Genomic DNA, 16752 nt, shown 5'->3' on the forward strand with positions numbered 1-16752 from the left:
ATACCTAGTAATAAATTTAACCAAAGAGGTAAAAGATCTGTATACCAAAAACTAGAAATTACTGGGGAAAGAATTTGAAGAGGACAAAAATAAATAGAACAATATCCCAAGTCTATTCTACCTAAAGCGATCTACAGACTTAAACCCTCTCAACATTCCAATGGTAGTTTCCACAGAAATAAAAAAGAGTCCTAAGATTTATGTGGAGCCACAAAAGACCCCAGTTAGCCCCAGCAATCTTGAGCAAGATGAACAAAGCTGTAGGCATCACACTTTCTGATTTAACTTACATCACAAAGCTGTAGTAATTAAAACAGTGTGGTACTGGCGTAAAACAGACCTAAGATCAGTAAAAGAGAAGAGAGAAAGTCCAGAACAAAAGCCATGCATACATGGCTGTCTAATTTACAACAAAGGAGCCAAGAATAGACAACAGGAAAAGGATAGTCCCTCTAATAAGTGGTGCTGGAGAAACTGGACAGGCACATGCAAAAGAATGAAACTGGACCCGATTTTACACACAAAAATCAATTCAGAAGAGGATTAGAGGGGCGCCTGGGTGGCTCAGTCATTAAATGGCTGCCTTCAGCTCAGGTCATGATCCCAGGGTCCTGGGATTAAGCCCTGCATGGGGCTTTCTGCTCAGCCAGGAGCCTGCTTCCCCCTTTCCCTCTGCCTGCCGCTCTGCCTACTTGGCGCTGTCAGATAAATAAAATCTTTAAAATTTTTTTTAATTTTAAAAAAATTTAAAAAATGGATTAGAGCCTTAACATAAGACCTGAAAACATGGAACTCGTAGAATAAAATATAGGCTCCTTGATATAATATAAGCTCCTTGATATAATATAAGCTCCTTGATGTCAGTCTTGGTGAGGATTTTTTTTATTTTGACACCAGAAGTGCAAGGAACAAACGCAAAGGGAGAAAAAGAAGAAGAAAGAAAAGAAGCACCAAATGGGGCTACATCAAACTAAAAGTGCTCCCACACAACAATGAAACCATCAAGAAAATGAAAAGGCAACTTCCAGAATGGGAGAAAATATTTGGAAATCTAATAAGGGGTTAGTATTCGAAATACACAAAGAACTCCTCACGCAACAGCAAAACCACATGATCCAGTTTTAAAAATGGGCAGAGTAACTAAATAAGACGTTTTTCCAAAGAACACATGGACCCGGTCAACGGGTCCAAGAAAAGGCGTTCAGCATCACGCGCCATCAGGGAAATGCAAGTCATAACCACGGTGGGGACCTCACTTCATACCTACCTGTTCGGATGGCAGTGATGGAAGAGCCAAGAGAGAAGCCCTGGTGAGGAAGTGAGGGGACCCTCACACCCTGTTGATGGAAGCTGGTCACCCACCACGGAAAACAGTACAGAGTTTGCTCGATAACTTAGAAATAGAACTACCAGGTGATCCAGCCAACCCCCTTCTGGTATAGATCCAAAGGAAATGAAAGGCCTACACTCCCACATTCACTGCAGCAATTTCCCCAGTAGCTACGATATAGAAACCACCGGAGCATCGGTTCGTGGATGAATGGACAAAGGGGAGGGGGGTCTACACATAGTGGAAGATTATTCTGCCACGAGAAGGAAAGCTATGGTGCTGGTGCAGCAACGTGGACCTGGACGGCAGGATGTTAAGTGAAGGTAGGCACACATGAAAAGACATGAAAAGACAACTACATGGTTTCACTTCTATGTGGAATCTAGAAGAGTCCAGCTCAAAGAGACAATAGAAAAGTGGTTACCAAGGGCCTGGGAAAATAGGGAGAGGCTGGTCAAAGGGTACAGACTTTCAGCTGTGAGGGGAGTACGTTCGGAGGGTCTAACGTACAACCGTGTGGTGGTTGGGAACACTGCTGTAGAACTGAAATGTACTAAGAGGACAACCCAGATGTTCTCCCACACAGGAAAAGGTCAGTATGTGAAGTGATGGGTGTGTTAATTAACTAGAAGGGGGTATCTTTTATAATGTATATACCTTATAACTTTAGGTTATAATTTTATTTGTCAGTTACACTTAGATAAAGCTGGGGGGGGGGAATCAAGGCTCTGTGGGAGAAGTAGGGTAAAAAGCTCCTATGTGCCAGGGCGCCTGGGTGGCTCAGTGGGTTAAGCCACTGCCTTCAGCTTGGGTCATGATCTCAGGGTCCTGGGATTGAGCCCCACATCGGGCTCTCTGTTCAGCAGGGAGACTGCTTCTCTCCCCGCCCCCACCTCTCTGCTTGCCTCTCTGCCTACTTGTGATTTCTGTCAAATAAATAAATAAAATCTTTAAAAAAGAAAGAAAGAAAGAAAGAAAAAGCTCCTATGTGCCATTTTGCTGACACCACTTCCTTATTTTAATTTCAAACCTGAAACAGACAACTCGACCGCTTGGGTCTGAGACACTGCAAGAGCTCTGGTGTCCCGCCAGTCACAGGACCAAACTCTCTCCTGTGCATTTAGAATGATCCAGATTGCAGGTAAGACTTCCAGGGATCTTCCCTGCCAACCACTTCTCCAGACCCCTCTGGCTAAACCCTCCGACTCTCTGCTGATCCTTGCATACACAAAAACTTTTGTCCAGCCTCCTCTGCTCTTCCAGGATCTCAAATGTTCTGACCCCCAGAGGTTCAGGGACCCAGGCTCTCCCTCATTCTTCAGGTCTCTGAGCAAATCTCTCCTCTTCAGAGGACTTCCCTGACCCCCGGATAATGTGGGATTGACCCACACCACCACCCCCGGCATGCTCCTGTTGGCACAACCACTTCCTTGTTTGCTTTCAGTCTGTCTTGTACACGCATCAATTCCACAAGCGCAAGGACAGTCTTTGTGTGATGCCACACACCTAGACCCTGCATTCGACAGGCCCTCCGGAATGGCGTACTGAATGAATAAACATGTCTGAATTTCACATATGCAGGGGACATTGATAACATCAGACTTGTCTGGAATGCATGAAAAATTAATTGTTTCCTATTAATTAATAATTTTTAAAAGCCAAACCTCTGACTCAAGAGAGAGACCTTTCTTCTGTCCCACATGGCTCGGTGTGTTCACTTCTAATTACACACCAGTGTGTTCCAGCCCATCTTCTAGAAAGAACCAGTTCTCCTGGCTGCGGACGCCAATAAAGACCATTATTCCCTAGAATCCTGGAGCCTGCCAGGCTGGGATCTGCCTTCTGGCATTCTGCAGCCACCAGCCGCCTTCTTGCCTGTAAAGGGCTTGCTGCTGGGCTCGACAGCTCCTCAGGGACAGGTAAGAGCAGGGCGGCTGGCCCCCTGCCATTTACCAGCCAAATGTGAAACACAACTTCGCCGGGGCGTCTGTCGGACAAGGTGAGTCACGGGAGGGTCTGAGGCAGGCGAGACGCTTGCTACCTTAGATTGTGCAAACACGAGAGGCTGTGGTGCAGAAACACCTGCGCCGGGCCGTGCCCTGTCCGACATCTTGTCCCTTCCCCCGAAAGGGGCAGAGGGGACAGGGTCCCTCTGGGCACAACAGGCCTTGCAGAAAGTCCTTCTCAAGCCAACGTCCTGGACAACCCCAGGGGCCCTGACGGGGACCAGCACTGCCCTGAGTGGGTCCAGGCCCCCTCGCAGCATTGTGGCGACGGGGCCCAGAGCCCCTCTCCCACCCCACCTCCCACGGCCTCATCCTCAGCACTCATCTCTTTGGTCCTGCGTCCCTGTTGACGTCAAAGGCAAGCCTGCCCCCTCCGTGTCCCACTCTCTGCCCCCACGAGGCCCTGCACACCCCACCTTTTGCCCCCAGCTCCCGAAACACTGCTGCTGCCTCGCCCTCGGCATCTCACGGCCAGCCCCAAACAAAACCCCCACATCCTCCGTCTCTCGGCGCACGCGTGCCTGGTGTTTCTGCTCTAACTGAAGGTGCCCCACGGCCGAGGCCCCCTTCCCCTCAGCGACCCGTGACAAATGATCACAAACCAGAGTGGCTTGACACAACTCAAATTAACTTAGGGTTCTGGAGTCAGAAATCCCAAATGGTCTCCCTGGGCTAAAACCAAGGTGTCCACGGAGCCTTGTTCTTTCTGGAGGCTCGAGGGGAGAATCCGCGTCCTGGCCTGGGGCCCGTTCCAACTTCCACGCCGGAGATCACATACCCTCACCCCTGACCCCAGCCTCCCTCTTTAAGGACCCTGATGATTACACTGGGCTCACCTGGAAAGTGCAAGAAGCCACTCTCCCCAGCCCGAGAGCAGTACTCACACCTGCAGCGCGCACGGCGTCCCCCCAGGTGCTGGGGACTGCGAGGTGGACGTCAGGGGGACTGCTGTCTGGCCGGCAGCCTTTCCATCCCCGGGACCGGGATCGGCAGTCACCTTTCCTTACTCTACCCCCAGGCAATGTCCTCATTTCCTGGTGACTTTAGCTCGGGGTCAGAGAACTTTCTTCTGCTTCTCCTCTTGGCTTAATTTTTTGGGCAATTTTAGCATCTGTTGAAGGGTCCTTTTCTCATCCTGACTTCTCAGTTTCTTAAATTCTTCTGTCCTGTGATCTGTCCCCCTCTTCGGCCATCATGCCCTAGAGCTGAGGTTCTCAAATTTTTGTGTTTATCCGAGAACCCTGGGACTTGTTCAAACACAGACGGCAGGTCCATCCCCAGAGATTCTGAGGAGGCAGGTCTGGGGTGGGCCAGAGAACCTGCATTTCAATCAGGGTCCTGGGATGTCACGCAGAAGCAGAACCATCACGCTGACCCTGAGATCACCAGTCACGGTGGCTCCGCCCTCCAGTTTCCAGCCCCTCACTCTGACCCTGACACCTCCCTCTCTAGCACCTGACTCCAGTAACCCTATGTCCCACCTGTCCCCGGCAATCCTCTGCCCCTACAACCTCTCCCCGTGGCCTTCCCCTTGATCTGCCTCCTCCTCCCCTTTCCCAGCTTCCATCTCAAGGCTAAGCGTCATCATCTCACCTGTGCTGGTTAAACCCAGCGCTGTTTGCTCTGTGCCCATGAACATGCTACAGCAAAGCACAAACGTACTGTCCCGCGTGCCGGCCAGTGACCTCTACCCTTGCTCCTCATCCGAAGCTGTCAGCTCTGCTGGAGGAGCCTTCGCACCTTCCCGACCTCCCCCCACGTCAACCGTCAGCACCTCCCCCACCCTCCCCGTCTCCCCGGGACCCTATCTCATGAGGGGGATAGGAGCAGCCGGCAGGAGCTGCTGGGAGCCCTGCTCAGTGACACTCCCGGGAACTGCCCTGCCCCCGTGGTCTGAGTCTCCTTCCTCCCGCCCTCCCAGGACACCACCCAGCCCTCTCCCGCCGTCGTCGGGCCCATCTTTCCCTGCACCCCAGAGAAGTCTGACCAAAATACACACGAGCACTCATTTCTCCTCCTTTAAAAATAATGGTTGGCTTCCCAATCCCGTTCAGCTCTTGCCTTCTGATTTCCTTCGCAGCCGAACTCCTGAAACGCAGGGCATGTCCACTTACTCCCACACCCTCCCCACCAGCCTCTCTCCTGCTCACTCCCACCAGCTTTGACATCCCTGACACCACCTGGTCCAAGCCACCAGCGACTCGAAGGTCACCATTAAACCCAGTGGCCACCTGCCCAGCACCATCCCCCTGGATGGGCTAGCCTCGCCGGCCAGCTGAGCACTCCTGTCTTGCTGTTTCCCTTGTGCCCCCCTGAGCCCCCCCCCCCCACTCCTCCCTTCTGTTGCTGGTTCCTTCTCATGTCCCCAACATTTGAATACCCCCCTTTTCCATCTGCACTCATTTCCTTAGTGACCTCATCCAATTTCATAGTTTTAAATACTACTTAAGTGCACAAGACTCTCAGATTTATATACCTGCCTGGATTCCACCCCTGGGTTCCAGGTTCGACGACCCACCTGCCTGCTTGGACGAAGCCTCCTTGGAACCCCACAGAGAGAAACTGAGGCCCTCAGTCAACAGCCCCATGAAGAACCGAACCCTGCCAACAGCAGCTGATGGTGCCCCATGGGACCTGGAGGGGACTCTGGCCCTGGCCAGCTCCACGACATGGGACCTGGAACTGGGCTCCATGGGACCTGGAGCCCAGCTCCATGACAAATCCTGAGTAGGGGACCCAGCTAAGCTGCTCCCGGGTTCCCAACTCTCAGAAACTCTAAGATGATAAACATGCTGTTCTAAGCTGCTTTTTGTTTTTGTTTTTATCTTATTTATTTATTTATTTATTTGAGGGAAAGAGCGCGGCAGCATGGGGGGAGGGGGAAGTATGAGGAGGGCTGAGGGAGCGGGGGAAGCAGGCTCCCGCCAAGCAGGAAGCCTGATGTGGGGCTCCATCCCAGGACCCTGAGATCATGACCTGAGCCAAAGGTGGACATTCAACTGACTGAGCCCCCAGGTGGCCCTAAACTGCTAAGTTTTGAGGCAATTTCTTATACAGCAATGAATAACACACACAGAGAGGTCTAGTCACCAGCCTGAAGTCACAGAGCTTGTTGGAAGGGAGTCAGGGTCCAAGCCCGGTTTATCCCCTGGAAGTTGTGCTTTATATCGTTGAAACATACCAGTTCCCAGAATATTCCGTGTTATGAGGGGCATTTCCACCAGCATCCCCACAAAGCAGATGGGTGTGAGGCTGCTGGGCCTGCACATGTGCCTCCGGACTGATCCTCAAGCGTCCTCCACCCATTATTCAGCGGCCGGAACTGGTTTGAAGGCTCGGATCAGACCCAGTCACTCTGGGAATTGAAGCCCTGGCATGACCCATTGATGGGGCTCTTGGGGCTGCCATGATGAGGTCCTGCCCACTCCTGTCCCACCTGGAGTCCGGGGCAGGGGGGCTGTGTTTGCTGCACACAGGACCAGCCCAAGGATTCCCCTCCCCCAACCCCACAAGCCCTGGGGGCTTCCCTGTCCCCACCTGGGTCCTTCCTTCCAGGAGGGCTGCCCCGGTCCCGGTTCCACCCCCGACTCCCCTGGGCACAACCCCATCCCTTTAGCCTCATGCTCTCCCTTCTGGCTTCCAGCAGGCCACCTCTACACAGGCGAAGTGTCCCCTGTCAAACCAGAAACAAGAACAGAAACACCACTGACCTCGCTGCTGCCTCCAGCCATGGGCCTGGCTCTCTCACACCCTTCCCAGTCAAGCGTCTAAGAAGTGTTTGGTGTGTCCTGTTCCTGTTTCCTCTTCTGCTCTCTCCTCAGCTGCTGCCCCCACCACTCTGCTGCGACCAAGGTGACCGGCACCCTTCTCGGGCTGAATCAAATGGAGTCTTCTCGAGCCTTCTCTTCCTGGACTTCTCTGCCGCATTTCACACTATTGAGTTCTCTCCGCCAGGTGAACCTGTCCCTTTCCCCTGGGTTTTCAGGACCCCCATGCCCCACCCAGGCATTTCCCCAGGTCCTGCCCTCCGACCCCTCTTCCTCTACAGCTAAAACAGGGGCTCCCCAGGCTCCAACCCCAGGTCCTTATCTTCCCGCCATAGGGACCCCACAGTTTCGAGTCCCATCCTGAGACCAGCAATGTCTGTATCCATTTGCTCCAGCTCGAATCGTCCCTTACTACTGATGCCCCATGTGGACATCGCTTTGGCCCTTCACACTGTCATTTTGTCACGGCCAGAATGGAATTCAACATCTCCGCCGTGCCTGCAAGATGGGCTTCTCCTGTGAACCCCTCCCAGAAAATGACCCCACCATCTGTCCTGTTGCTGAACCTAGAACCCCAGGCTTCAGCTTCAGCTCCTCCCAGCTCCCCCGGCCAGACTGGCTACCTGCCACCCCTCTGCCTCCCTCCATCTCCATGGTCCATGGTCCTCCATGTTTTGGTCTAGGGCCTGTCATCTGATCTCTCCGCTGTCTTCCCCATAAGGAAGTCAGTCCTCGAGAGCAAGGCCCGTCTGTCCGTGCCCACAGGCATAAGACAGGCCAGGCATGCAGCAGGGGCTCCTGTATCCGACAACGGCGCGGGTATGTTTGCTGTTTTCTCTAGAATCCTTGGCTGTAGCCTTCTGAGAAGACCCTGTAGGACAACCTACATGGTCTGGGGGTGAGAAGGAGTATATATATTCCCCTTGACCAACTGGAACCCTAAATCCGAACTCAGTCACTCCTTCGGTGTCCAGGCTGGCGCGGAAGAGAGCAAACCCACGGCAGCAGGAGGAGGGAGACCCAGGAAAGGAGGCATCAGAGGAGTCGTGTGGTCAGCGCAAGGATGGCACCCATCATGTCCACATCCTCCATCCTGGATCCTATGAAGATGTCACCTTCCACGGTAAAAGTGACTGTGCAGCTGTGCGGAGGAACCATGAGATCCCGAGATGGTCCTGGATTATCTAGGTGGACCTCACAGAACCACAAGGGGCCTTAAAGGAGGGAGGCAGAAGGGTCAGGCTCCAAGAAGGGACAGGAAGCAGAGGACATAGGCATGTGCACCAAGGAACGTGGGCAGCTTCTAGAACCTGGAAAAGGCAAAGAAAGATTCTCCTCGGAGCCTCCAGAAGCAATCGGCTATGCCGACCTCTTGATTTTAGGGCTGCTGACCCCGAGAAACGCAAGATAACACATTTTTGTTTGAAGCCATTCAGTCCGTGATGATTTGTTATGTCAACAATAGGAAACGCATACAGATGGTAATATTTACTCTTTCCTGACTACCAGGCTCGTGCCGGCCCCTGCATCGGATCCTTGCACGGAGTGGGGACTCCTGCGTGGGGAACTCCCACCGTGAGGATGTCTTGACGCGGGGCCTTTGGGGCGGAGACAGGGTCACGAAGGTGGAGCCTAATCCTCGGGAAGGGGTGAGGGCCTTTACAAAGAGCTCTCAGGCGGAGGGGCCACTCAGAGGAGGGTCTCCCAGAGGCCTGGCCCTCCACCCCTGTCTCAACTTCCAGCCTCCACAAGGGCGAGAAAGAAAGTTCTGTTGTTCTACGCCAGCCAGTCTATAGTAACTTGTTTTAGCTTTCAGGATGGATGAAGACAGTCATTCATGGTGTTCGGCAAAGCAGCCACTTTTATCTCCAGGTCACCCACGAGGAAATGGAGGCTCCGGGAGGCGAGTGGCCTCCCCAGGTCACACAGCTGGTTTCCATGGAGCCAGGCTGCGAACCGGCTCTCCCTGCTGCCAACGCCTCTGTTCTTGCTGCCGGGCTCCATCGATGCTCGACGGCACGGACGCCTCTTTGGGCCCTAGTTTCTCCTTTTGTCGCAGAGATCGATTCAGTGAGGTCAGTCCTTGCACTGAACACAGGCTCTGTGAGCTGTTCCTCGGTGTTAGGGGGGATGTAGTTGGTGGTACATCTCTTTGAAAGTGCTGAGTTAAAGTCAGAAATCCGTTTCTCCTCTCTGCTGCTGACCTTGTCAGGGCCTTGAAGAGCTCAGAACACTATGACTGTCTAAAAGGTGGACCACGTGTTTGGCATTTCCTGACCGACCAAAGAGGTCCTGTGGAGCAGACCACTGCCCTGGACGGATTCTGGGGGCATATCACTCTGAAGGGCTGAGCTACGTGATCCTAAAGTTCTCTGTTCATGTATGAAGGACAGGATTCTTGTTTCAGCCCCCTGTGAGCAGGTGTGAGAGCCTCCTCCTGAGAGGGAGTCCTCCCTGTGATGTCCCTGGGGCTGCTGTGACCAACCGCCACAAACATGTAGCTGAAAGCAATCGTGATGAGCTTACAGTCTGTGAGGGCGGACGCCTCTCTGGGCTAAAAGCAAGCTGTTGCCAGGGCTATGTTCCCTCTGGAGGCTCTAAGAGTTCCCTTCCATTTCCAGTCTCTGGAGGCCACTGGCATGCCTTGGCTCGTGGCCCCTTCCCCCATCTTCAAAGCTGGCAATCAATGCCAGGTAGAGCCTTTCTTGCCATATCCCCTGGACACCGACGCGCCTGCCTCCCCCTTCCACTGCTAAGGGTCCTGTGGTTACACTGGATCTACTCCAGGCCACCCTCCCTACCAGAAGACCAGCACATCAGCAAACTTAATCCCCCCTCCCCCCACATAGTACAAATCCGGAGGTTCTGGGGACCAGGATCGGCACATCCTTGGAGGCTGTTCCTCCTTTCTCTACAGTGAACTCAGCAGTAACGCCTCCCATTTATGGTGCTGGTTATATTCTCACTATGCTCTTGGAGGGAGGGGCCAGCATCAGCCCCACCTTCACAGGAAGCTGGGCCTCACAGGTGTGAATCCACCTGCCCAGAGGGCCTGGGTGGGGAACGCTGCCTTGCTGGGACTCATGCCTCAGGAGTCCTTGCTCTTGGCCACTACGGGAGGTCTGTCCCCCCACCATGGGCCACCCAGTCCCCTGAAGACTACAGCCTCTGGTTGTTTCACACAGAGGAATGGCTGAGACCATTCCTGGGCTCTTAGCAGCCACTTACACAGGCAAGTGACCCCACCTGTCTGAGCCCAAGGCCTACAGGTCTGAGCTGCCCCTGGGGGCTGCGGGGTAGGCTGGCGAGTCTCTTGCTGGCATTATAAAGCCTCGGACAACACCCGAAATCTGAACCAGGAAGCAAATTTGCATCTACTGAGTGCCTGGGCCAGGTGCGCTCACACAGGCTTGCTGGCGGTGATCCATCCCCAGCACTCTCGGAGACGAGTCAGAATACCATCATCCTCTTGCACAGCTGGGGAAACGGAGGCCCAGAGAGCTGTCTTACGAGCTCCCATTATTCATTCACGTAATCAACTGATAGATACGGATACTGACTACGTGCCCAGCAGGGGAGACAGACTGTAATCAGGACGCAGAGAAGAGCAACTTTTCCACGCAGGAATGTAGGTCAGGGTAGGAGGGCTCTCGCAGGCCGGTGGGTGGCGGCAGGGAGGGGTAGCCGGCAGAGTCATGGGTCGCATTTGCTATGTGCCTGGCACCACGCTGAGCCCGTTCCAGGAATCCTGTCCTCAGAAGGGGGTCCAGGAATCACAGCCACCTTGCAAGGCAGGTCTCCCCTTGTGTCCCAGGCGAGGCGGGAGGGTCAGAGAGGATCCCTGCTGACGACCACCCAGCGTGAAGTGGCAAAGTTAGGATCCGAACCTGGGGCTGTGTGCGCCCAAGGCAGGAGCTCTCACAACCCCCACACTTGTCCCCGGAGAACCACGGGGCCATCGGGGGTGCTGCTCACGAGTCTCAGGTCTGGGGTCGCAGTGCTCCACCAAAGCGTGCCTGGGTCTGTCCTCGGTTGCGGAGGAAGAGGAGGAGGAGCAGATGCTCCCTAGGGTGGGTGGAGGAGAACGCGCCACGGAGGCTTGTTTTTAGTCTAAAAACCTGAGTCTGGCCATAAACATGCACGTGGAAACGCACACCTTCTCCACGTGAATGTCCGGAGCCTGAGATACCCACCCACCTCCCCCAGCCATTGGAGGTGACCTCTGCCTGCTGGCTGGAGCCCCTAATCCTTCCCTAAGTGGATGCAGCTGCCGGGCTTGTCTTTAGAAACAGGAACGACTGCCTTCCCCGTGAGCGTCCCCACCTCCCAACACCCGAATGTGCAAAGATCGAAGCTGTGGGCCCAGACAAGGCAAAGTGCGTGCAGCCATCCCCCTTAACGCTCCACACGGAGGCCGATTCTAGGCCCGGGAGCATTTCCTGGCCTCTGGGAGCCGAGATGGGGGTCTCTCGGTGGAGCCCTACTGCCCCCTAGAGGGACAGATTCTGGAGGCACCACTGGGGACACGCAGGCCCAGAGCCTAGGGGTCTAGGGCCCTCCCTGTGCCCACCAGAGCAGCTCCTGGGGGGGGGAGCTTTGTCGCTCCTCTGGTCCTCGCCCCAGGACAATGTCAGCCTGACCTCAGTCCATCTGCTGAGGCACGACGTGTAGGAGGCCCGGAGCCCTGCCAGCCCAGGCAGGTCCCTGGCTCGTGGGCTGAATCCCAGGGACTCTGCTTGCTCTGCCCAGAGTAGGGACCAGCGTCCACAGGCACCTCTGCCAGGCCGCTCCAAGTATTGGTTGTACATTCCCGAGCCCTGAGCAGAGTATAACGTCTCACACCGCCTACTCGAACTCAAACAAAACCCAACAGTACACTGTAAAACAAGGAAGTCCAAGACGTTTCTGAGTGTTGTGTGATGACTACTTTGAAGTCTTTTTCGTTTTTTTAGAATAAATACCCCAAACTGTTAACAAAAAGGGTTTGGTGCATCACTTTGCTCTGCACTAATAACGCTAATACTCAAGTCTTCTTTCGTGAGGACTGGCTACTGCTCTTGGAGTACTACAGCCGTCTGAAGGCTCCTCCTGGCTCCCTCACCTGGTCCGCAGGATGGCTCTCCCCGGCTGTGTTGTCACCATCGGCACTTTACGCAGGAGGACACTGAGGCACAGAGAGAGTAGGCGACTTGCCCAAGATCACACAGGGACACAGTGACGGGGAAGGAACCACCGGGTCCTTCTCAGCATCCGGGGCCAGCCTGTGGGTCATGTCCTCTGCCCTCCCTGGTTAGAGCTGGCCCCCCCACCCCACCCGTATCGGCCTTGCCTCTCCCTCATTCCCTGGGCGACTCCCCCTCCAACAGCATTCGTGTTTCCGGTCTTGCGAGGTCAGCCTCCCCCACCGCAAGGTCAGCTCTGGGATCTGCTGGGGTTGCTTTAGTAGCCTGTGCCTGGGCCTGGAACATGGCAGCCATCGCTTGATGTTTGTGGGATGAACGAATGACTGAAGAAACGGGTGAAGACGTACAGTTTGTATTCTCAAGAAGCTCCCACTGGATGGGGGAAAATCGATCTTACTGACTGTAGGAGGTTGAATGGTGCCCCCCCACCCCGAAACGCCCACGAGGAGCCCATGAGTGCTACCTTATTTGGAAAAAGGGTCTTGGGGGGATGTAATTAGGGTCATGATCTCAAGAGAAGATCATCCTGGGCCACCTGGGTAGGCCCTGAATCCAAGGATAAGTGTCCACCCAAGAGGGCAAGACCCAGTGCGAAGTGGCAGTAGGCCATGGAGATGCAGGAGGGGGCACAGCCCCAAGCCAAGGAGCACCCGGGGCCGCGGGGAAGCCACAGGAAGCAATGCAGGACTCCTCCCAGAAGCCTCTGGAGGGAGGAGGGCCAACACCTTGACCGTGGACTTCCGCATTCAGATCAGTAAGACAGTAAATGTTTTTTGCAAACCCATATTGTTGTTTTAGGCCACTCAGTCTGTGGCACTTTGCTGCCGCGTGGCCCTGGGAGACTGATGCGCTGCCCAACCACGCAAACATCCCACAGAAGCACTCCCAGGACCCGCACCGGAGACGCTGTTCTGGCAAGAGACAAAGCCAACTGGGCCCTCCTTCCCGGCTCCCGCTGTTGCCCTGGAGACGGAGACACCGGAATCCAAAGCCGCCTCCCAGGGGGAGCTTTTCTGAATCCCGGGCTCAGAGGGGATTTCTCCCTGGTTCTCCTACAGGCTGTGGACTCCTGGGGGAATGAATACCTCCCACCTCGCCAGTCTCCCTCCATGAAGCCATCTGGCAGATCCCAGAGGCATACACAGCAAGAGATGGAAACAGGAGCCTCATCCTTGGTCAACCATAGCTCTCCGCTGCCCCCGACCCTATGCACCCAGCTGCCCGCCTGCTCTCCGCTTCCAACACTAACCTCCGACAGCACGCACGCCCTGCTCGCTGCCTGTGACCGCCCTCTCCCATACCCAGCCTGGGCTCATGCTTTCTGCCTCTTGGCTCTGTGCTCCTAATCACTGGACCCCTATGACAGCCTTGACCCAGTGGGTCAAGGGCACTGACCTTCCACCCTGACCCTGCCAGCCCCTGAGCAGGGGGTACCTGACAATGCCACTCGGACCTCAGACTCCAGAGTGGCCTGCCTGAGAGGAGATGTGAGCACACAATGAGGTCACCCGTGGGACCCCCCCCCGGAAGCCGGACAGTCTGCGGTAGGTAAGCCTACCACAGTGAGACGGCTGGTGTCGTGCGTGGTGATGACGATGGCAATCATCATCGTCACTCCCAGCGCAGCCAGGCCAGCACGCTTCCGGGGTATGACCGGGATGCAGCCCCACTTCCCTTCAGGCCCGCACGCCCCGGGAGCCGCGGGAAGGTCCTGGTCCCAAGCATACGCCCAGGCCTGGCTCTCGTCCACTCAGTGTCCTTTCTCCTTCTGAGCTGGTTTCTGTGGTGCTGGGAGATGTTTTCAAAATGATGCGAGCATATTTCTGAGGTCAACTCCTAATCAAAAACGACTCCCAGACGGTGCCCTGGTTTAAAAAGAAAGAAAGAAGAAATTAAGTGAGTCATCATCCAAACCATTTGAATGAAACAAAGACACAACAAACTCTGCTTTCCTCCTGCGCCAGAACGGATGACCTCAGTCCTGCAGAGAGGCAGCTGGAGGGAATTAATGGGGGCTCTCCGGCCCCCCGAGATAGTGGGGACCGCAGAGCCAACCCGTACAATTCACGGCAAGAAACACAGGGGTACGGAGGGGCCAGCGGCAAGGGCTGCGGCTCCCGAGAAGGCCGTGGGAAGCCCACACCAGTGCGTGGCGGAGCCAGGAGGCCAACAGACTGCAGACCCAGGAGGACCATGGAGAGACCCCAAAGTTGGGCTGACTCCACCCTACACTACTTCCGGGGAGCTGGAAGATCCTGCTAGACCGAGATGGGGTTTTACAAATGTCCATAATGCCCTGACTGGTGATTCTATTTGCTCCAGATTGTCCCTGGGCTGCCCCATCCAACACCCCTCTCTCTGGGGAAGAACTAGCAGCCATTTCCCAGGAATGCTGGGGCTCCCTTAATTTGTAAGATTTGTTTATTTTGAGAGTGAGAGAGAGAGCGCGCATGTGCATGAGCATGAGTGGGGAAGGGGCAGAGGGAGAGGGAAAGAGAATCCCAAGCAGACTGCACTGAGCACAGAGCCCAACATGGGGCTTGATCCCATGACCCCGAGATCATGACCTGAGCCAAAACCAAGAGTCAGAGGCCTAACTGACCTAGACACCCTTGGGGCTCCCCTTAAAATGCTGAGTTTGCCAAGGTTCTGAACTCGGAAGGCTTTGCCAGACTGACTTCTCCAGAGTTGGAGAGAGCCCTGACTGGACAGAGCAGAGGGGTCAGGCCGAGCAGGCTGCTGTTCTTCCAAAACGTGTAACTTCCACTCAGGACTGTCAGGATGGTTTGCTGCACTTAGAGAATCAAGTTTTTTGAAAATTGAAGTTGTTTCTAGAATAACAGCAATCACATATGCACATGAGAACACTCTTTTCAATAATAAGAATTAGCAGTGAACATGAAGACACAGTTAGTATGAGGACATTAACATGGACACGGAAAAAGTACAACATGAAAATTCTTCTTCCTCCACGGTCCTCAGGAGCCCTTGGCTCTTCTTGTTTTTCTGATGGTAATGTTTACCCTGAATGATACGTTTATTTCTACTTACCAATGTTGAATGGTACTGAACGATTTCTTCCATTGAGAGATGAGGGAATTAATGCAGTTACTCTGATTTTTGTTCTCTGCCCCCCTTCCTTCCCATGCATGTTTGTTATGTTAGTTTACTTTGTGGACCCTGAGGTCAATCTGTCTGAATTCAAATCCCACCTCTCCCACTTCTTGCTGTGTAACTTTGGGCAAGTTGCTTAACCTCTCTATGTTCCAGTGTCCTCATTGGTAAAAATGTAGATAATGCTAGTTTTTGCTTCATAAAGTTGTCATGAAGATTAAATGTGCTAATTCATGCGAAGTGCTTAAAACAGTGCCTGCTGTGGAATTTTTTGATAAATTACCATTAATGTGTTTTTATTACTTAAATGATTTCCCATTATTCTGCTGTAGAATTTGGAACTAAGTCTTCTTTGAACCGTCAATAGGCTGACCTATTAAACATTGAAAACCAAGACCAATAAATAATAGTATTTGCTACAAGTGAATGGACCCAAGGAGAAGGAGATGTGATCCTGGGTCACTGGACCTTTACAACTTAAAGGAGAATCTTCTAAGCATCAAGTCTAATACATTGCCTTCATTTCTTTCTGGTATAACTTGCCTCTTTGGTAGAACAGTCTACTGCCACTTAAAAAAAAATGTGCATGCTCTGCTCTTAGATTCTTTTCCAGGAGGTTGACATAGACCTTTGAGCCATTTTCTCATATAGAGTACGAGGACTGTAAATGTTTGAGTTCCGGAATGTCTGGGAATATCTTTATTTTGTATAGCTACATCTAAGGAACTCTGGATTGAGAATCGTTTACCCTCAGACTGTGGAAGACTAAGCTTTATTATCTTCCGCCATCCAAGCAGACGACAAATCTGGTGTGGATCTGAGTCTGTCTTGTGTAGTTCTGATTCTTTAAAATGATTATGTTCTGAAGGCTGAGGGTAGCCTCTTCATTCTCAAAGTTTTAAAAACTGCCCCTGATGTCTGGAGGCAGGCATCAGGAATGAAAGTCAGTGGAACATGTAATCTGCAGACCTTAAGTCTCTCCTGGAGTGCAATGAAATATTCTTCTCATTTCTTTAATTACCTGTGCCCCCACCCCCCATCCATTCTCTTTCTTCCTTGGGAATTCCCATTTTCCAGGGGTTAGAACTCCTGGATTTATCTCCTCTGTCTCAACTTCCTCATATTCTCTAGGGATGCTCTTTACATTTGGGGCTATTTCTTCTGTTCCATTCTTGAGATACTAACTCTATTGCCAGCTGGGTGATGCCCACTCACTGGACATTTTTTTTTTTCAGCCCACTCACTGAAATCTTCGAATGCGATCATATTTCTTTCATTTTCTTCTTCTCGGATGACTACATTTTCACACCAACCTACTCTTGTTGATGCAAAAGTCTCTCAAATCCTTTTGA

At 53.2% G+C, this 16752-nt stretch overlaps 1 long non-coding RNA gene across 1 annotated transcript; it reads left to right on the forward strand.

The window, feature by feature from the left end:
* The first annotated feature begins 2320 nt into the window (after positions 1-2320).
* LOC123392630 lies at positions 2321-6137 on the forward strand. The gene is made up of 2 exons (XR_006607382.1): positions 2321-2471; positions 5841-6137. It is a non-coding gene; the product is annotated as an uncharacterized LOC123392630 (long non-coding RNA).
* Positions 6138-16752: the final 10615 nt, after the last annotated feature.

This window comes from Mustela putorius, unplaced genomic scaffold, assembly GCF_011764305.1.
Source record: "Mustela putorius furo isolate JIRA1106 unplaced genomic scaffold, ASM1176430v1.1 tig00000592_pilon_pilon_pilon, whole genome shotgun sequence".
In the NCBI taxonomy this organism is placed as follows: Eukaryota; Metazoa; Chordata; class Mammalia; order Carnivora; family Mustelidae; genus Mustela; species Mustela putorius.